General features: G+C 38.9%; 1 long non-coding RNA gene across 1 annotated transcript; it reads right to left on the reverse strand.

The window, feature by feature from the left end:
- Window positions 1–17,418: 17,418 nt before the first annotated feature.
- On the reverse strand, window positions 17,419–21,054 carry LOC130941738 (uncharacterized). Its single transcript, XR_009070704.1, has 3 exons — window positions 20,355–21,054; window positions 20,080–20,219; window positions 17,419–17,656 (listed from the first exon to the last, which is right to left on the reverse strand). It is a non-coding gene; the product is annotated as an uncharacterized LOC130941738 (long non-coding RNA).
- Between the last annotated feature and the right edge of the window lie 529 nt (window positions 21,055–21,583).

The raw sequence follows: 21,583 nt of genomic DNA on the forward strand, positions 1-21,583 counted from the left end.
GCACGAAATTGTGATCTCAATGGCGCAAACGACTTGGTACACACAGTTGTAATGTCAACTCTTTTTACAACTTCGCACAACTAACCAGCAAGTGCACTGGGTCATCCAAGTAATAAACCTTACGTGAGTAAGGGTCAATCCCACGGAGATTGTCAGCTTGAAGCAAGCTATGGTCATCTTGTAAATCTCAGTCAGGCGGATTCAAATGGTTATGGAGTTTTGATAATTAAAAGATAAATAAACATGAAGTAAAGATAGAGATACTTATGTAATTCATTGGTGGAAATTTCAGATAAGCGTATGGAGATGCGTTGTTGGTGGACGAAATTGTGATTCATTCTCTTTGTATTTGCATGAGATTTATTTAATGGCTCTATCAAAAATACCCCAAAGAGATCATGGTATGATGAATTGGGATCTTAATAATCCCTGGTAATGGCACGTGTGATCACAACTCCGTTCAACTTAACCAGCAAGTGTACTGGGTCATCCAAATAAATAATAAACAGAAAATAAAATAGGATAGAAATACTTATATAAATCAAAAGTGGGAATTTCAGATAGGCGTATGGAGATGCTGTGCTCCTCTTGAATCTCTGCTTTCTTATTACATTCATCCAATCCTTCTTACTCCTTTCCATGGCAAGCTGTATGTAGGGCATCACCGTTGTCAATGGCTACATCCCATCCTCTCAGTGAAAATGGTCCTATGCTCTGTGGTGCACGAAATTGCAATAACACTTTTGCAATCCCGCACAACTAACCAGCAAGTGCACTGGGTCGTCCAAGTAATACCTTGCGTGAGCAAGGGTCGATCCCACGGAGATTGTCGGCTTGAAGCAAGCTATGGTTATCTTGTTAATCTTAGTCAGGAGATCAGAAATTATCAGGATTGATTGTAAAAAGTAAAAGAACATGAAATGGTTACTTGTTTTGCAGTAATGGAAAATAGGTTGGGGTTTTGGAGATGCTCCATCTTCTGAATCTCTACTTTCCTACTGTCTTCTTCATCAAACACGCAAGCCTCCTTCCATGGCAAGCTCGTGTAGGGTTTCACCGTTGTCAATGGCTACCTCCCATCCTCGCAGTGAAAGCTAATGCACGCACTCTGTCACAGTACTGCCAATCACCGGTTTGGTTCCCTCCCCTACCGGAATAGAATCCCTCTTTTGCGTCTGTCACTAACGCCCAGTAGGTTACAGGTTTGAAGCACGTCACAGTCATTCAATCATTGAATCCTACTCAGAATACCACAGACAAGGTTTAGACCTTCCGGATTCTCTTGAATGCTGCCATCAGGTCCTGCCTATACCACGAAGATTCCGATTAAAGAACCCAAGAGATAACTACTCAATCTAAGATAGAACAGAGGTGGTTGTCAGGCACGTGTTCATAGTTGAGAATGATGATGATTGTCACGGATCATCACATTCATCCGGATTAAGAACAAGTGTTATCTTAGAATCGAAGCAAGCATGATTGAATAAGAAACAGTAGTAATTGCATTAATCCATCAAGACACAGCAGAGCTCCTCACCCCCAACCATGGGGTTTAGAGACTCATACTGTGGAAAGAAACGTGTACAAAATGTTATGGGGTCATAAGGTACGGATACAATGTCAAAAGATCCTATATGTAGTAAACTAGTGTCCTAAGGTTTACAGAAATGAGTAAATGACAGAAAAATCCACTTCCGGGCCCACTTGGTGTGTGCTTGGGCTGAGCAATGAAGGAATTTCGTGTAGAGACCTTTTCTGGAGTTAAACGCCAGCTTCCATGCCAGTTTGGGCGTTTAACTCCAAATTTTATGCCAGTTCCGGCGTTTAACGCTGGAATTTCTATAGGTGACTTTGAGCGCCAGTTTGGGCCATCAAATCTTGGGCAAAGTATGGACTATTATATATTTCTGGAAAGCCCAGGATGTCTACTTTCCAATTCCGTTGAGAGCGCGCCAATTGGGATTCTGTAGCTCCAGAAAATCCACTTCGAGTGCAGGGAGATCAGAATCCAACAGCATCTGCAGTCCTTTTCAGTCTCTGGATCAGATTTTTGCTCAGGACCCTCAATTTCAGCCAGAAAATACCTGAAATCACAGAAAAACACACAAACTCATAGTAAAGTCCAGAAAAGTGAATTTTAATTAAAAACTAATAAAAATATACTAAAAACTAACTAAAAGATACTAAAAACATACTAAAAACAATGCCAAAAAGCATACAAATTATCCGCTCATCACAACACCAAACTTAAATTGTTGCTTGTCCCCAAGCAACTGAAAATCAAAATAGGATAAAAAGAAGAGAATATACTATAGACTCCAAAATATCAAAGAAACATAGCTCCAATTAGATGAGCGGGACTAGTAGCTTTTTGCCTCCGAACAGTTTTGGCATCTCACTCTATCCTTTGAAGTTCAGAATGATTAGCATCTATAAGAACTCAGAACTCAGATAGTGTTATTGATTCTTGAACATAGCCTGTGTATGAGTCTTGGCTGTGGCCCAAAGCACTCTGTCTTCCAGTATTACCACCGGATACATACATGCCACAGACACATAATTGGGTGAACCTTCTTAGATTGTGACTCAGCTTTGCTAAAGTCTCCAATTAGAGGTGTCCAGGGTTCTTAAGCACACTCTTGTTGCCTTGGATCACAACTTTATTTCCTTCTCTTTTTTTTTTTCACTGCTTTTCTTGCTTCAAGAATCAATTTGATGATTTTTCAGATCCTCAATAACAGTTCTCTTTCTCCTCATTCTTTCAAGAGCCAACAATTTTAACATTCTCAAAGCAACAAATTCAAAAGACATATGCACTGTTCAAGCATTCATTCAGAAAACAAAAAGTATTGTCACCACATCAAACTAATTCAACTAGTTTCAGAGATAAATTTCGAAACCCTGTACTTCTTGTTCTTTTGTGATTAAAGCATTTTTCTTTTAAGAGAGGTGATGGATTCATAGGACATTCATAGCTTTAAGGCATAAACTTAAATTTTATTAATTACGAACTAAGAACAAGACTCAAATATAGATATAAGATGAAACTAAAAAAAGAAATAAATAGAAAATAAAACAAAAAAAAACGCAAACATAGGCTCCTAATGATAGAGGTTTTCACAGAGTTAGGACTCAACAACCTTGATTTTGAGAAGTGGATGCTCCCTCAGCTTGAGAGGAGAACTTTTGGCGTTTCATCTCTTGAATTTCACGCCCCTGCTTCTCTTGTTCCTTCAGCAATTTGCAGAGCATGCAGTTCTGATTCTGCTGTTCTTCCTTCAGTTGCTCCATAGTCTCTTGCAACTTGTTAATAGATGCTTCTAGGTTGGACCAGTAGTCAATTCTTGGAAATTCAGGGAGGAATTCCTGCGCCCTCCTCTTGATAGAGTTGTCTTGCACTTGTCCTTCCATTGATTTCTTGGTGATTGGGTGTTCAATGGGTATGAACTCATCTACCCCCATCTTCACCCCAGCCTCTTTACAGAGCAAGGAAATCAAGCTTGGATAAGCCAATTTGGCTTCAGTGGAATTCTTATTTGCAATTGTGTAGATCTCACAAGCAATCACATGATGCACCTCCACTTCTTTTCCAAGCATAATGCAATGAATCATCACTGCTCTCTTGATGGTGACCTCAGAACGGTTGCTAGTGGGCAATATGGAGCGCCCAATAAAGTCTAGCCAACCTCTTGCAATTGGCTTGAGGTCTCCCCTCTTGAGTTGGTTTGGGACACCCTTAGAATTGGTTATCCACTTAGTTCCAGGGAGGCATATGTCCTCTAGAACTTGATCCAACCCCTTATCTACTCTCACCATCCTCCTATTAAAGGAATCAGGATCATCTTGCAGTTGAGGCAACTTGAAGATTTCTCTTATTTTGTCCAGATGAAAGTATATAACTTTCCCTCTGACCATGGTTCTGTAGGTATGGTAAGCGGTTCCAGTCATTCTCTGCTTATCTGTTAGCCACAGATTAGAGTAGAACTCCTGAACCATATTCCTTCCAACCTTTGTCTCAGGATTGGTTAGAACTTCCCATCCTCTGTTTCGAATTTGCTCTTGGATCCCCGGATATTCATCTTCTTTCAGATCAAATTTAACTTCCGGGATCACTGACCTCAGACCCATTATTTTATGATAATGGTCTTCATGTTCTTTGGTTAAGAACTTCTCTTCATTCCAAAGATTCTTTGGATTATTCTCTTTCTTGCCTCTTAAATTGGTTTGTTTTCCCTTAGGAGCCATGATATTGATGAATCTTGGCTTAGTGATCACGGAAAAGCACACCAAACTTAGAGGTTTGCTTGTCCTCAAGCAAAATAAAAGAGAGAAGAGAGGGGGAGGAAGAGAAAATTCGAATGGTGTGGTGGAATGAGAGAGCCAAACGTGTATTTATAAGGTGGGGAGGGGAGTTTTCGAAAAACAAGAGAGGGGTTTGAAAAGATATGGAAAGAAATTGAGAAAAGGGTGAGTTTTTGAAGAAGATTTGGGATTGATTTGAAATAGATTTGAAGAATGGTTTTGATTTGTGAAGATTTAAAAGTGAATGATGAAGGATTGAAGTGTATTTATGTAGAAGAGTATGGTTAAAAAGAGGAAAGTTTGAAAAAAAATTGAGTTGAAAACAAAAATGTGGTCCCCCCACCTTTCTGGCGTTAAACGCCCAGAATGGCACCCATTCTGGCGTTTAACGCCCATTTGCTACCCTTTTTGGGCGTTTAACGCCCAGCCAGGTGCCCTGGCTGGCGTTAAACGCCAGAAATCCTTTATCATTGGGCGTTTTTCCAAAACGCCCAGGATGCTGCACACCTGGCGTTAAACGCCCAGAATGGTTCCCATTCTGGCGTTTAACGCCCAAAATGGTACCATTACTGGCGTTAAACGCCCAGAATGGTGCCCATTCTGGCGTTTAACGCCCAAAATGCCCCTTACTGGCGTTTTTTCGCCAGTAAGCTCATTTTCTCTGCTTTTTGAGCTGAATCCTTCCGTAACTCTGTGAATTCCTTCATTTGTGATACTTGCCTTTGTAAGAACAATTCATACAACCTTCTAATGACTGGGTTGCCTCCCAGCAAGCGTTTCTTTACTGTCTTTAGCTGGACTTTCACTGAGAATTACTCAAGTCTCAGTTTTGAGCATTCATGCTCAAAATTTCCTTCAAGATAGTGCTTGATTCTCTGTCCATTAACAATGAACTTCTTGTCAGAATCAATATCCTGAAGCTCAACATATCCATATGGTGATACTCCTGTAATCACATACGGACCCCTCCACCGGGATTTGAGTTTTCCTGGAAACAATTTGAGCCTGGAGTTGAAGAGCAGAACTTTTTGTCCTGGCTCAAAGACTCTGGTTGACAATCTCTTGTCATGCCACTTCTTTGCCTTTTCCTTATAAATTTTTGCATTTTCAAAGGCATTGAGTCTGAACTCCTCTAGCTCATTTAGCTGGAGCAGTCTTTTCTCACCAGCTAACTGTGCATCCATGTTTAGGAATCTGGTTGTCCAGTAGGCTTTGTGTTCCAGTTCCACAGGCAAATGACAGGCCTTCCCATACACCAATTGGTATGGAGAGGTTCCTATAGGAGTCTTGAATGCTGTTCTGTATGCCCACAGAGCATCATCCAAGCTCTTTGCCCAATCCTTTCTTCGGGCTATCACAGTCCGTTCTAGGATTCTTTTTAGCTCTCTGTTAGAGACTTCAGCTTGCCCATTTGTCTGTGGATGATACGGAGTTGCCACTTTATGGCTGATTCCATATCTAACCATAGCAGAGTATAGCTGTTTATTGCAGAAATGAGTGCCCCCATCACTGATTAGTACTCTGGGAACACCAAATCTGCTGAAAATGTTCTTCTGGAGGAATTTCAGTACAGTCTTGGTATCATTAGTGGGTGTAGCAATTGCTTCTACCCACTTAGATACATAGTCTACTGCCACCAGAATGTAAGTGTTTGAGTATGATGGTGGGAATGGTCCCATGAAATCAATTCCCCATACATCAAACAATTCTATCTCTAATATTCCTTGTTGAGGCATGGCATATCCGTGAGGCAGGTTACCAGCTCTTTGGCAACTGTCACAGTTACGCACAAACTCTCGGGAATCTTTATAGAGAGTAGGCCAGTAGAAGCCGCACTGGAGAACTTTAGTGGCTGTTCGCTCACTTCCAAAATGCCCTCCATACTGTGATCCATGGCAGTGCCATAGGATCCTTCGTGCTTCCTCTCTGGGTACACACCTGCGGATCACTCCGTCAGCACATCTCTTGAAGAGATATGGTTCATCCCAAAGGTAGTACTTGGCATCTGAAATTAGTTTCTTTCTCTGCACATAACTGTACTCTTTGGGTATGAACCTCACAGCCTTATAGTTTGCAATATCTGCAAACCATGGAGCTTCCTGAATGGCAAAGAGTTGCTCATCTGGGAAAGTCTCAGAGATCTCAGTAGAAGGGAGGGACGTCCCAGCTACTGGTTCTATCCGGGACAGATGATCAGCCACTTGGTTCTCTGTCCCTTTTCTGTCTCTTATTTCTATATCAAACTCTTGCAGAAGCAACACCCATCTTATAAGCCTGGGTTTTGAATCCTGCTTTGTGAGTAAGTATTTAAGAGCAGCATGGTCAGTGTACACAATCACCTTTGATCCCACTAAGTAGGATCTAAACTTGTCAATGGCATAGACCACTGCAAGTAATTCTTTTTCTGTGATTGTGTAATTCTTCTGTGCATCATTTAGAACACGGCTAGCATAATAAATGACATGCAGAAGTTTGTTATGCCTCTGTCCCAACACTGCACCAATGGCATGATCACTGGCATCACACATTAATTCAAATGGTAATGCCCAATCTGGTGCAGAGATGACTGGTGCTGTGACCAGTTTAGCTTTCAGGGTCTCAAATGCCTGCAAACACTGTGTGTCAAACACAAATGGCGTGTCAGCAGCTAACAGGTTACTCAAAGGTTTAGCAATTTTCGAAAAATCCTTGATAAACCTTCTATAGAATCCTGCATGCCCCAGAAAGCTTCTGATTGCCTTAACATTGGCAGGTGGTGGTAATTTTTCAATTACCTCTACCTTTGCCTTATCCACCTCTATTCCCTTGCTTGAAATTTTGTGCCCAAGGACAATTCCTTCAGTCACCATAAAGTGACATTTCTCCCAGTTTAAAACCAGGTTAGTCTCTTGGCATCTTTTCAGGACAAGTGATAGGTGGTTAAGACAGGAGCTAAATGAGTCTCCATATACTGAAAAGTCATCCATGAAGACTTCCAGAAATTTCTCTACCATATCTGAGAAGATAGAGAGCATGCACCTTTGAAAGGTTGCAGGTGCATTGCACAGACCAAAAGGCATCCTTCTGTAGGCAAACACGCCAGAAGGGCAAGTAAATGCTGTTTTCTCTTGGTCCTGAGGGTCTACTGCAATTTGGTTGTAGCCTGAATAGCCATCCAAAAAGCAGTAGTAGTCATAACCAGCTAGTCTTTCTAGCATTTGGTCTATGAATTGTAAAGGAAAATGATCCTTTCTGGTGGCTGTATTGAGTCTTCTGTAGTCAATACACATGCGCCACCCTGTGACTGTTCTTGTAGGAACCAGTTCATTTTTTTCATTATGAACCACTGTCATGCCTCCCTTTTTGGGAACAACTTGGACAGGGCTCACCCAGGGGCTATCAGAAATAGGATAAATAATCCCAGCCTCTAGTAATTTAGTGACCTCTTTCTGCACCACCTCCTTCATGGCAGGATTTAGCCTCCTCTGTGGTTGAACCACTGGTTTGGCATTATCCTCCAATAGGATCTTGTGCATGCATCTAGCTGGGCTAATGCCCTTGAGATCACTGATGGACCACCCAAGAGCTGTCTTGTGTGTCCTTAGCACTTTAATCAGTGCTTCCTCTTCCTGTGGATTTAAAGCAGAGCTTATAATCACTGGAAAAGTGTCACCCTCTCCCAGAAATGCATATTTCAGGGATGATGGTAGTGGTTTGAGTTCAAGCTTAGGAGGCTTATCCTCCTCCTGAGGAATTTTCGAAAATTCCTTTGCCTCCTCTGGCTCTTCCTGATCAGTTTGAGCATCTTTGAAGATGTCCTCAAGCTCTGATTCTAGGCTTTCAGCCATATTGATCTCTTCTACCAGAGAGTCAATAATGTCAGCGTCCATACAGTCCTCTGGTGTGTCTGGATGCTGCATGGCTTTTACAGCATTCAACTTGAACTCATCCTCATTGACTCTCAGGGTTACTTCCCCTTTTTGTACATCAATGAGAGTTCGTCCAGTTGCTAGGAAGGGTCTTCCTAGAATGAGAGTTGCACTCTTGTGCTCCTCCATTTCCAGCACCACAAAGTCAGTTGGAAAGGCAAATGGCCCAACCTTTACAATCATGTCCTCTATTATGCCTGATGGGTGTTTAATGGAGCCATCAGCAAGTTGGAGGCATATCCTGGTTGGTTTGACTTCTCCAATCAACCCAAGCTTTCTGATAGTGGATGCAGGTATTAGATTGATGCTTGCTCCAAGATCACATAAAGCTGTCTTGGTGCAAGTGCCTTCCAATGTGCATGGTATCAGAAAGCTTCCAGGATCTTGAAGCTTTTCTGGTAAGCTTTTTAGAATGACTGCACTGCATTCTTCAGTGAGAAACACTTTTTCAGTTTCTCTCCAGTCCTTCTTATGACTTAAGATTTCTTTCATGAACTTAGCATAAGAAGGTATTTGCTCAAGTGCCTCTGCAAAAGGAATCTTTATTTCAAGAGTCCTTAAATAATCTGCAAAGCGGGCAAATTGCTTATCCTGTTCCGCCTTGCGGAGTTTCTGAGGATAAGGCATCTTGGCTTGATATTCTTCAACCTTAGATGCTGCAGGTTTATTCCTTACAGAAGTGGTTGAAGAAGCCTTGTTAGAGGGATTACTGTCAGCACTCTCAGGTGTCTGATTTTCCCTTGGCGTTTGGACGCCAGGAATGGGTGGAAAATGGGCGTTTAACGCCAACTTTTCCCCCTTTTCTGGCGTTTGAACGCCAGAACTGGGCAAGGAATGGGCGTTTAACGCCAGCTTTCCTTCCCTTTCTGGCGTTTGAACGCCACTATTCCTCTCTGGGCTCTTACTGTCCTCAGAGGGATTTTGAACAGTGGGTTGGTTGTCCTCTGTCAATTGTTCCTTGTTTGGCTTTTTGCTCTTTTGAGTAGTGTTATTCAAGGTCTTCCCACTCCTCAATTGAACTGCTTGACACTCCTCTGTTATCTGTTTAGATATTTGCTGTTTTGCTTGATTCAACTGTAGTTCTATGCTTTTATTAGCAACTTTAGTTTCATGGAGCATCTCTTTAAATTCTGCTAACTGTTCTGTCATCAGGAATAGTTGTTGATTAAGCTCCATTATCTGTTCTTGAGGATTAGAGTCAGTGACTACTGTCATGACTTCCTCTTCTGGAGAGAACTCATTGCTAGAGTACAGATATTGGTTTTTAGCAACAGTGTCTATAAGCTCTTGAGCTTCTTCAATTGTCTTCCTCATGTGTATAGATCCACCAGCTGAGTGGTCTAAAGACATCTGAGCTTTTTCTGTAAGCCCATAGTAGAAAATGTCTAACTGTACCCACTCTGAAAACATTTCAGAGGGACATTTTCTTAACATACCTCTATACCTCTCCCAGGCATTATAAAGGGATTCATTATCCTCTTGTTTAAAGCCTTGGATGTCCAGCCTTAGCTGTGTCATCCTTTTTGGAGGGTAAAAATGATTCAGGAATTTGTCTGATAACTGTTTCCATGTCTTTATGCTTGCTGTAGGTTGGTTATTTAACCACCTTTTAGCTTGATCTTTTACAGCAAATGGAAACAGTAATAGTCTGTAGACATCCTGATCTACCTCTTTATCATGTACTGTGTCAGCAATTTGTAAGAACTGTGCCAGAAACTCAGTAGGTTCTTCCTGTGGAAGACCGGAATACTGGCAATTTTGCTGCACTATGATAATGAGTTGAGGATTTAGCTCAAAGCTGCTTGCTTTGATGGGGGGCGTGCAGATGCTACTCCCATATGCAGCTGTAATGGGGTTAGCATATGACCCCAGAGTTCTTCTGGACTGATCAATTCCACTTAAGTCCATGATGGACAAAAGGGAAATGGTAATGATTGCAAAGAGATAAATTTTGTTTATTTTTATTTTTTTTTGAAATAACCGAAAAAAATAAAATATAATAAAATAAAACAAAAGAAAAATAAAATAAAATTCGAAAATAAAAAAAATAAAATAAGATCAAAGCAAATTGAGAACGGAATCAATTAGTGAAAAAAAAGATTTTGAAAACAGCAATTAAGAAGATATGATTGAAAAATTTTTATGAAAAAGATTTGATTCTTAAAAAGAGGAAAGAGAAAAACACAAAAAGACACCAAACTTAAAATTTTAGAAAATCAAACACTAATTTTTTTTTTGAAAATTTTAAAGGAGAAACACAAAGAGGACACCAAACTTAGAACTTTTATGAATCAAAACGGGACTAGGAACAAGAAAAATTCGAAAGTTAAAAGAAGAAAAACAAAAAGCATGCAATTGACACCAAACTTAGAATATGAAACTAGACTCAACTAAAAAAAAAAAACTCTAAACCAACAAAAATAAAACAGTCCTAATCTAAGCAACAAGATAAGCCGTCAGTTGTCCAAACTCGAACAATCCCCGGCAACGGCGCCAAAAACTTGGTGCACGAAATTGCAATAACACTTTTGCAATCCCGCACAACTAACCAGCAAGTGCACTGGGTCGTCCAAGTAATACCTTGCGTGAGCAAGGGTCGATCCCACGGAGATTGTCGGATTGAAGCAAGCTATGGTTATCTTGTTAATCTTAGTCAGGAGATCAGAAATTATCAGGATTGATTGTAAAAAGTAAAAGAACATGAAATGGTTACTTGTTTTGCAGTAATGGAAAATAGGTTGGGGTTTTGGAGATGCTCCATCTTCTGAATCTCTACTTTCCTACTGTCTTCTTCATCAAACACGCAAGTCTCCTTCCATGGCAAGCTCGTGTAGGGTTTCACCGTTGTCAATGGCTACCTCCCATCCTCGCAGTGAAAGCTAATGCACGCACTCTGTCACAGTACTGCCAATCACCGGTTTGGTTCCCTCCCCTACCGGAATAGAATCCCTCTTTTGCGTCTGTCACTAACGCCCAGTAGGTTACAGGTTTGAAGCACGTCACAGTCATTCAATCATTGAATCCTACTCAGAATACCACAAACAAGGTTTAGACCTTCCGGATTCTCTTGAATGCTGCCATCAGGTCCTGCCTATACCACGAAGATTCCGATTAAAGAACCCAAGAGATAACTACTCAATCTAAGATAGAACAGAGGTGGTTGTCAGGCACGTGTTCATAGTTGAGAATGATGATGATTGTCACGGATCATCACATTCATCCGGATTAAGAACAAGTGTTATCTTAGAATCGAAGCAAGCATGATTGAATAAGAAACAGTAGTAATTGCATTAATCCATCAAGACACAGCAGAGCTCCTCACCCCTAACCATGGGGTTTAGAGACTCATACTGTGGAAAGAAACGTGTACAAAATGTTATGGGGTCATAAGGTACGGATACAATGTCAAAAGATCCTATATGTAGTAAACTAGTGTCCTAAGGTTTACAGAAATGAGTAAATGACAGAAAAATCCACTTCCGGGCCCACTTGGTGTGTGCTTGGGCTGAGCAATGAAGGAATTTCGTGTAGAGACCTTTTCTGGAGTTAAACGCCAGCTTCCATGCCAGTTTGGGCGTTTAACTCCAAATTTTATGCCAGTTCCGGCGTTTAACGCTGGAATTTCTGTAGGTGACTTTGAGCGCGGTTTGGGCCATCAAATCTTGGGCAAAGTATGTACTATTATATATTGCTGGAAAGCCCAGGATGTCTACTTTCCAATGCCGTTGAGAGCTCGCCAATTGGGCTTCTGTAGCTCCAGAAAATCCACTTCGAGTGCAGGGAGGTCAGAATCCAACAGCATCTGCAGTCCTTTTCAGTCTCTGGATCAGATTTTTGCTCAGGACCCTCAATTTCAGCCAGAAAATACCTGAAATCACAGAAAAACACACAAACTCATAGTAAAGTCCAGAAAAGTGAATTTTAATTAAAAACTAATAAAAATATACTAAAAACTAACTAAAAGATACTAAAAACATACTAAAAACAATGCCAAAAAGCATACAAATTATCCGCTCATCACTCTGTCACAGCACGGCTAATCATCTGTCGGTTCTCAATCAGGTTGGAATAGAATCCCTTGATTCTTTTGCGTCTGTCACTAACACCCAGCCTTCAGGAGTTTGAAGCTCGTCACAGTCATTCAATACCAGAATCCTACTCGGAATACCACAGACAAGGTTTGACTTTCCGGATTCTCATGAATTCCGCCATCTATCTAGCTTATACCACGAAGATTCTGTTGGGGAATCTAAGAGATATGCGCCCGGCCTAAAGTAGAACGGAAGTGGTTGTCAGTCACGCGCGTTCATAGGTGAGAATGATGATGAGTGTCACGGATCATCACATTCATCAAGTTGAAGTGCAACGTATATCTTGGAATAAGAATAAAAGAGAATTGAATAGAAAATAATAGTAATTGTATTGAAACTTGAGGTACAGCAGAGCTCCACACCCTTAATCTATGATGTGTAGAAACTCCACCGTTGAAAATACATAAGTGAAAGGTTCAGGCATGGCCGAATGGCCAGCCCCCATGAAGGTGATCAAAAGACCGAATGGTCAAAAGATGTCTAATACAATAGTTAAATGTCCTATATATACTAGACTAGCTACTAGGGTTTACAAAAGTAAGTAATTGATGCATAAATCCACTTCCGGGGCCCACTTGGTGTATGTTTGGGCTGAGCTTGGTCTATCCACGAGCTGAGGCTTTTATTGGAGTTGAACGCCGAGTTATAGTGTGTTTCTGGCGTTCAACTCCGGATTGTGACGTGTTTCTGGCGTTTGACTCCAGACAGCAGCATGTACTTGGCGTTGAGCGCCACTTAACATCGTCAATTCCCGAATAAAGTATGAACTATTATATATTTTTGGAAAGCTCTGGATGTCTACTTTCCAACGCCATTAAGAGCGCGCCATTTGGAGTTCTGTAGCTCCAGAAAATCCATTTCGAGTGTAGGGAGGTCAGATTCCAACAACATCAGCAGTCCTTTTGTCAGCCTTTTTCAGAGTTTTGCTCAAGTCCCTCAATTTCAGCCAGAAATTACCTGAAATCACAGAAAAACACACAAACTCATAGTAAAGTCTAGAAATGTGAATTTAACATAAAAACTAATCAAAACATCCCTAAAAGTAGCTTGAACTTACTAAAAACTACCTAAAAATAATGACAAAAAGCGTATAAATTATCCGCTCATCAGTTGTTCCTTCTGAATCTCTGCTTTCATATTGCCTTCATCCAATCCTTCATACTCCTTTCTATGGCAAGCTGTATGTTGGGTGTCACCGTTGTCAATGGGTACTTCCCATCCTTTCAGTGAAAATGGTCCTCTACGGTTTCTGTACGGCTAATCAACTGTCGGATTTCTTGTCTCGGATGAAAAATACCATGCACATATATCGTATGGCTAATCAGTTGTTGGTTCTCGATCATGTAGGAATAGGATTTACTATCCTTTTACGTCTGTCACTACGCCCTACAATCGCGAGTTTGAAGCTCGTCACAGTCATTTCATCCCAGATCCTACTCGGAATACCACAGACAAGGTTTAGACTTTTTGGATCTCAAGAATGCTTCCAATGGATTCTAGCCTATACCACAAAGACTCTGATCTCACAGAATGGAAGGCTCTGTTGTCAGGAGAGGCAACCATGCGTTGTGGACTAGGAATCCAAGAGATACACACTCTAGCTTTTGCAGGTAGAACAGAAGTGTTTGTCAGGCACGTGTTTATAAGTGAGAATGGTGATGAGTGTCACAGATCATCACATTCATCAGGTTGAAGTGCGAGTGAACATCTTAGAATAAGAATAAGCTTGAATTGAATAGAAGAACAATAGTACTTTGCATTAATACTCGAGAAACAACAGAGCTCCACACCTTAATCTATGGTGTGTAGAAACTCTACCGTTGAAAATACATAAGTGATGAAGGTCCAGGCATGGCCAAATGGCCAGCCCCCAAGTCTAAGGACTAAATATCCAAAGATGATCCAAGGATAATCCCCAGATATGAGTACAATAGTAAAAAGTTCTATTTATACTAAACTAGTTACTAGGGTTACAGAAATAAGTAAATGGTGCAGAAATCCACTTCTGGGCCCACTTGGTGTGTGCTTGGGCTGAGCATTGAAGCTTTCATGTGTAGAGACTTCTCTTGGAGTTAAACGCTAGTTTGTAGCCTGTTTTGGGCGTTTAACTCTAGCTTGTAACTTGTTTCTGGCGTTTAACACCAGAATAGGGCAGGGAATTGGCGTTTGAACGCCAATTTGCGTCGTCAAAACTCGAGCAAAGTATGGACTATTATATATTACTGGAAAGCCCTGGATGTCTACTTTCCAATGCAATTCAGAATCTAACAGCATCAGCAGTCCTTTTTCAGCCTCTGAATCAGATTTTTGCTCAGGTCCCTCAATTTCAGCCAGAAAATACCTGAAATCATATAAAAATACACAAACTCATAGTAAAGTCCAGAAATGTGAATTTTGCTTAAAAACTAATAAAAATATACTAAAAAGTAGCTAGATCCTACTAAAAACTATCTAAAAACAATGCTAAAAAGCGTATAAATTATCCGCTCATCACAACACCAAACTTAAATTGTTGCTTGTCCCCAAGCAACTGAAAATAAAATAGGATAAAAAGAAGAGAATATACAATGAATCCCACAATATCAATGAAACATGGTCTCAATTAGATGAGCGGGGCTAGTAGCTTTTGGCTTCTGAACAGTTTTGGCATGTCACTTTATCCTTTGAAATTCAGAATGATTGGCATCTATAAGAACTCAGAATTTTTTATAGTGTTATTGATTCTCCTAGTTTAGTATGTTGATTCTTGAACACAGCTACTTTATGAGTCTTGGCCGTGGCCCTAAGCACTTTGTTTTCCAGCATTACCACCAGATACATAAATGCCACAGACACATAACTGGGTGAACCTTTTCAGATTGTGACTCAGCTTTGCTAAAGTCCCCAATTAGAGGTGTCCAGAGTTCTTAAGCACACTCTTTTTGCTTTGGATCACGACTTTAACCACTCAGTCTTAAGCTTTTCACTTGGACCTTCATGACACAAGCACATGGTTAGGGACATCTTGATTTAGCCGCTTAGGCCTGAATTTTATTTCCTTGAGCCCTCCTATCCATTAATGCTCAAAGCCTTGGAACCTCTTTACCCTTGCCTTTTGGTTTAAAGGGATATTGGCTTTTTCTGCTTGTTTTTTCTTTTTCTTTCTTTTAATTTTTTGCCACCTTTTTTTTCACTACTTTTTCTTGCTTCAAGAATCAATTTCATGATTTTTCAGATTATCAATAACATTTTTCTTTGTTCATTATTCTTTCAAGAGCCAACAATTTTAACATTCATAAATTTCACTATAAAAAATATGCACTGTTCAAGCATTCATTCAGAAAACAAAAAGTATTGCCACCACATTAAAATAATTAAACTAATTTCAAGATAAAATTTGAAATCCAAGTACTTCTTGTTCTTTTGTAATTAAGCACATTTTTCATTTAAGAGAGGTGAATGATTCATGGAATTATTCATAGCTTTAAGACATAGACACTAGACACTAATGATCATGTAATAAAGACACAAACATAGATAACACATAAAGCATAAAATCGAAAAACAGAAAAATAAGAACAAGGAAGTTAAAGAACAGGTCCACCTTAGTGATGGCGGCTAGTTCTTCCTCTTGAAGATCCAATGGAACGCCTAAGCTCCTCTATGTCCCTTCCTTGCCTTTGTTGCTCCTACCTCATAGCTCTTTAATCTTCTCTAATCTCATGGAGAATGATGGAGTGCTTTTGGTGCTCCACCCTTAGTTGGTCCATGTTGTAACTCAAGCCTTCCAGAGAGGTGTTGAGTTGCTCCCAATAGTTGTGTGGAGGAAAATGCATCCCTTGAGGCATCTCAGGAATTTCATGAGGAATTTTCTCATGCTCTTGTTGAGGTTCATGAGTGGGATCTCTTGTTTGCTCCATCCTTTTCTTAGTGATGGGTTTATCCTCTTCAATGAGGATGTCTCCTTCTATGTCAATCCCAGCCAAATTTCATAGGTGACAAATGAGATGAGGAAAGGCTAACCTTGCCAAGGTGGATGACTTGTTAGCCACCTTGTAGAGTTCTAGAGGTATGATCTCATGAACTTCCACTTCCTCCCCAATCATGATACTATGGATCATGATGGCCCGATCCACAGTCACTTCAGATCGGTTGCTAGTAGGAATGATGGAGCGTTGGATAAACTCCAACCATCTTTTAGCCACAGGCTTAAGGTCCGGTCTTCTCAATTGAACCGGCTTGCCTCTTGAGTCTCTTTTCCATTGAGCTCCTTCCACATATATGTCTATGAGGACTTGGTCCAACCTTTGATCAAAGTTGACCCTTACTACAAGAATATGGCCGATTAGCTACCACAAAAAGAGTCGTAAAATCGTCGCTAATCCGACGCAAAATATAATTTGTGACGGATTAGCTACTGCCTAGCAACTAATGCTTTCCTCGCTAATTACAAGTCGTAAATCAGTGAGGCAAACACAACAGTCGCTAATTCATCGGAAAGTTTTTTAGCTACTGAATAGATAGTCGCAAATCCATTACTAAAGTAAAAGCTAATTCCATAAAAGAAATGGACTAAACAGTAGTTGCTAATTAGCGACAAACTTTACTACAGCAGACTCATCGCTAAATGCAAGCTAACTTCGTAGACAAAATGAAATGATTAGTTGACGCTAATTCGAGAGGAATTTTTCTGAAGCTAACTCGTCGCAAGTTGTCCGCTAATATGATCGCAAATCTGTCACATTTTGTAGCAAATCTATAGCTAATCTTTAAAAATCATTAATCAAATTTGTAGGAATTTTGTCGCTAAACCAAAGCTATTCGAAATGAGAAAGTAGAGTTATAAAATAGTCCCTAATTTGCTAGAAAATAATCTGTAGTCAATTAGTTGTAATACTATCGCAAAATGTCATCGCAAATTCTTTTTAAACTAGTAACAAATCGATAAGTATCTCACACTACAAAAAAATCTGGCTTTTGCTATGCTTTTAAAGCATTCCAAATATGCAAAAAGTGTAGCGATATCTTTTCACCACGCTTTTTTAGAAACGTGCCAATTGAGTTAGTGTTAACTACGCTTCGAAAGCGTGCCAATAGGAGACATAGCCACGCTTTTGAAGGGAGAAAATAAGAAAGTATAAAAAGAATTGATTTTTTTATTGATTTACATAAATTATTTACATGCTATAATTATAATTAAAAAAATTACAATTCTATAATAAAACTAATAATTTAATTTACATACTGCAAATGTAATGCCAATAAGCCATAACAACCTCTTTGTTTTCAGCTGAAATATGGAGAAAAATGCTTGATCCATTTTTGGAAAAAATTTACTGAGAAACCATCAATTGAGTGTTGATTACCTCATCAGTTCTGCAGATTACAGAAAAGCAACACGAATCAATAGAAAAATGGAAAATTTTGTGTCCATACATGAGGTCATAGAACTATAAGCCAAACTAACCCATGATGAAAAATTCCATAAATGGATTCATAGAAGATGATCACCAAAGAAGTAGTAAGAAATTCAACAAAAAAGAAAAGAAAAGAACTTTAATAATTATAAAGAATCCAACAACAGTCAAAATCAAAGGCACTGCACTATACTACACAACATCATGTGATTCTTGTTTGCACGCAAAAGAAATTAATCAAGATAAACAACAGAATCAAATAGAAGAAAGCAAGATGAGAAATTAAAGTAGAAACTTTACCAAGAAACACAAACAGGATTCATTTTCAGCTTCTCTCAACAGAAGAGAACAGGGTGAGTCGAAAATAGCATGAGCCAGCAAATAGCTGAATAATTGATAAGAGACGTTGAAAAAAGAGAGTACAATAATTGACTATTTAACACTGACCAAAAATCAAACAATTAATTCCCATTAAAAGAGATTGCATCAGAAAACAGGTTCAATAACATCACTCTACAGTAGTAATTTGTGCAAGTTCAACCAACTAAATCAGTAAAGGATGTTAACCTTCTTTCCACGCTCTTGCCAACAACCTCATAAACCAAATAATCTTTTCTCAAAAGAATCAACAAAGTTATCGTCTTTAAACAAGTCTTAATTATTCGTTTTAATTACAACCTTATACTTTTATAAAAATTCGAACATAACCTCCTCTAAAAATAGAACTTAGCCACCCATACGGGTTCTCTCTTTCTCAACATTTCACCAACCTTTTATCAGCAAGTACCACAACAATATATTCTCAAAATACTTGATAATAGTGTAAAAATCAATTTTTAAACCCTATACCCAGGGTAGTTACCAAAACAACATTGGCAGCCTAATTTCAATTTTGTTTTTAAAATATCAAATGAATTCAGAATTGCAAGAACTTTATATCCATATGACCATCTCGGATTAAGCTTTCTATTAAATGAAAAATCATAATTTTTTGCTTACTCTAGCTTTGGAAATAGAAGCAAAACCGTGACTGCTCTGCAGTGTCTTAAAATCAGAAAACAGCAGCAGCATATAATATTCAAAATTCAATATAAAATCCAAGTTAAATCCAATGACCTTAAAAATTAATGTGGTTCAACTTTACTCATCCAGGTTTCTTTTCCAATTGGTTCCAGATCAATATCGTTTTTAATGAAGGAGTTATATAACTTAGAATTTGAGTAATTTTCTGCAGAATTCTGTTTTAAAAGTTAATGAACATATCCTCTTCCAAATCCCATAACTTACTCATTAAAACATTGACAGCCCTGAAATTTAAATCACATATGCTAAACATACTTAAATTTCACCTCCAATTGGTTTCATCTCAATAACTATCCAGAATTCAAAGTTATAAACTCTCAAAGTTACTGATTTAAGAAAACAGAATCTGGCTTTTACTGCATAATGCATCATCTTTCAAAAAGTCATATCTTTAAAACTACAAGTCCAACCGTTCTGAAATTTTACGGTATTAAAATAATAGGACCAAAGTTTCATTTAAAATTAGTTCCATTTCAAAATTCAATTTGAAACACACACAGCAGAGCCAACAAGTTACTGCTGTTCTTAAAATTCTGCAGTAAAATCAGATTCCACAACCATAACTCAAAAATTCACCATAAATCATATACTTAACAAAAAGGTCTTAAATTCCCCAGTCCAGCTCCTTATATTCCCAAGCTTAATCCAGACTTGGTCTCACGCAATTCCGATCATCATAGAATTAGTTATAGCTTTTCAAAGTTACCAATTTCATTTAAAGATAATGCAGGAAATCAGATTTTTCAGCTTTGAAAATCACAACTAATTCTCCAGCTAATTCAAACTTCTCAAAATTAAATTCCAACAATGAATTTCATCCTAGTTTACTTAGCTTTTACTCTCTTATCATTTTGATTACTGTTGAATATCTGATTTACTTCCAAAGTTTCCATTTAATTTCAAAACTCAGATTCTCAGCAATCAATTCAACATTTCAAGATTCATTCCTCCAAATATTCTCTAAACCCAACTCCAATCAATCACCAACTAAGTCCATTACAATAATCATATAACCAGTTTAATAACAATTAACAAAAATTTCAATGTAATCCATCAAAATACAGAATTCACAACAATCTCTCATCAAACAATTCATAAACCACACATGATCAATTTCACAAAATCAACGAATTCAATCAAAGTTACAACCAAAATCTCAATCATTCCAATCACAATCTCAGCCACAATTCAACATTTATATAATCAATCAATCACTCACAACTATTATACCTATTTACAGTTATCCAATAAACTTTGTCGGCATTCTTAAATTAAAACCGTTTAAATTAAACCCCCTACCTCGATTAGCCGAAATTTGATAATTAAGAGCAGCAAATCATCTCTTTTGTTTTAGTTTGTAGCAGCAACAGACTCGAACCAAACTAGCAGCAGCAACAGTAGCAACTCTAACAGTTCTTTATTATCATCAACATTATCTCCTATGATAGTTCCATCAGCAAACAGAGAAGGCAGAGCAGGAGTGTTTAGACATGGGTTTTCCTTACCAGAACAGAAAAAGACTAAGGAACAAAATGGAAGTATCGCAAATTCAAGAATGGAAACAACAGAGTTACCGGTAAATTTGTCCTGGTTTCGGCAACGACGACGACAGCAAAAGAACACAACTCCTCTCCCTTCTCACATTCTGTTCGATCGACGGAGGCAGAAGCGGCAAGAAAGAATAACAATAATCAAAATAGGTCGTGAATGGTACAGAATTCAGAGACAAGGACGAAGGAGGCGGTGGTGACCGAGCAATACCAAGGCAGTAGCTGAAATAGTTCACAGCAGCAACGCCGACGATGCTTCTCTGACGGAAGACTCTCAACAGTGGCTCTATCAAAGAAAACAGGGCGCAACAGCAACGGTGTGACCCCAATCAACGGCAGCGGCGGCGGCGGAGCAGGACAGTGCGAGAACAGACCTCGTCCTTCTCCTTCCAGGTTCGTTCTTCTGACAGCAGCGACGGTTAGGATTCGGAGGCAGTGACTCCCTCAATGGCGACGGCGGCAATCTAGGCGGAATCGGCGGTGATGACGGGAGCAGCCTTCCTCCCCTTCCTTCCTCTCAAGCTCTCCGTCTCCCTCTCTCAATCTCTCTTTTCCTTCCTCACGTCCTACTCTCTCTCAGTCACTCCTCTACCTTCACCTGACGGCGACGGCGATGACGGTCTTTCCGGCGCCTTCCCTTCCATCCCGTCCCTCTCTTCTCCTTCCTCTTCTTCCCGTTTCCCCCTCTCTGTTTCCCCCGTTTCTTTTCTTCCCCTTCTGTGTGTATATTTTGCTTGTTTTGATTTAGGGATTAATGGAATTAAGGTTTTATTGGGAACTTTAAGGTTAGGATAAAATATGTATTAGTAAAATAATAATTTTATAAGGTATTTAAGATAAAACAACAATTCAAAAATTAAATATAATACTATAAAGATTATTTTAAAATACGTAAGATTTTATTTATCAATATATCAATGAACTCAAATTATCTTTAATTTAAATCATAAAATAAACATACTAATAATATTTTATAAAATACAGTTTAAACATGAAAATATCAATTATTCAGATTATATGCCATAATCTTTCATAATCTCTTTATTACCAAGATTTTAATTTCAATTTGTATAAAACAACTAATTATAATAAAAATTGTACATACACATTAGTTAACTTAAACTCAAAGTATTTATAAAATTAATTTAATCATTCCCATTAAATTAATCTCTAAGAGCTCAATTTAATAAAATTAATCGTAATTTAATCATAATACAATTTTCTTAAATTAAATTATATAATACTTTTATTGC

This window comes from Arachis stenosperma, chromosome 7, assembly GCF_014773155.1.
Source record: "Arachis stenosperma cultivar V10309 chromosome 7, arast.V10309.gnm1.PFL2, whole genome shotgun sequence".
Lineage (NCBI taxonomy): Eukaryota > Viridiplantae > Streptophyta > Magnoliopsida > Fabales > Fabaceae > Arachis > Arachis stenosperma.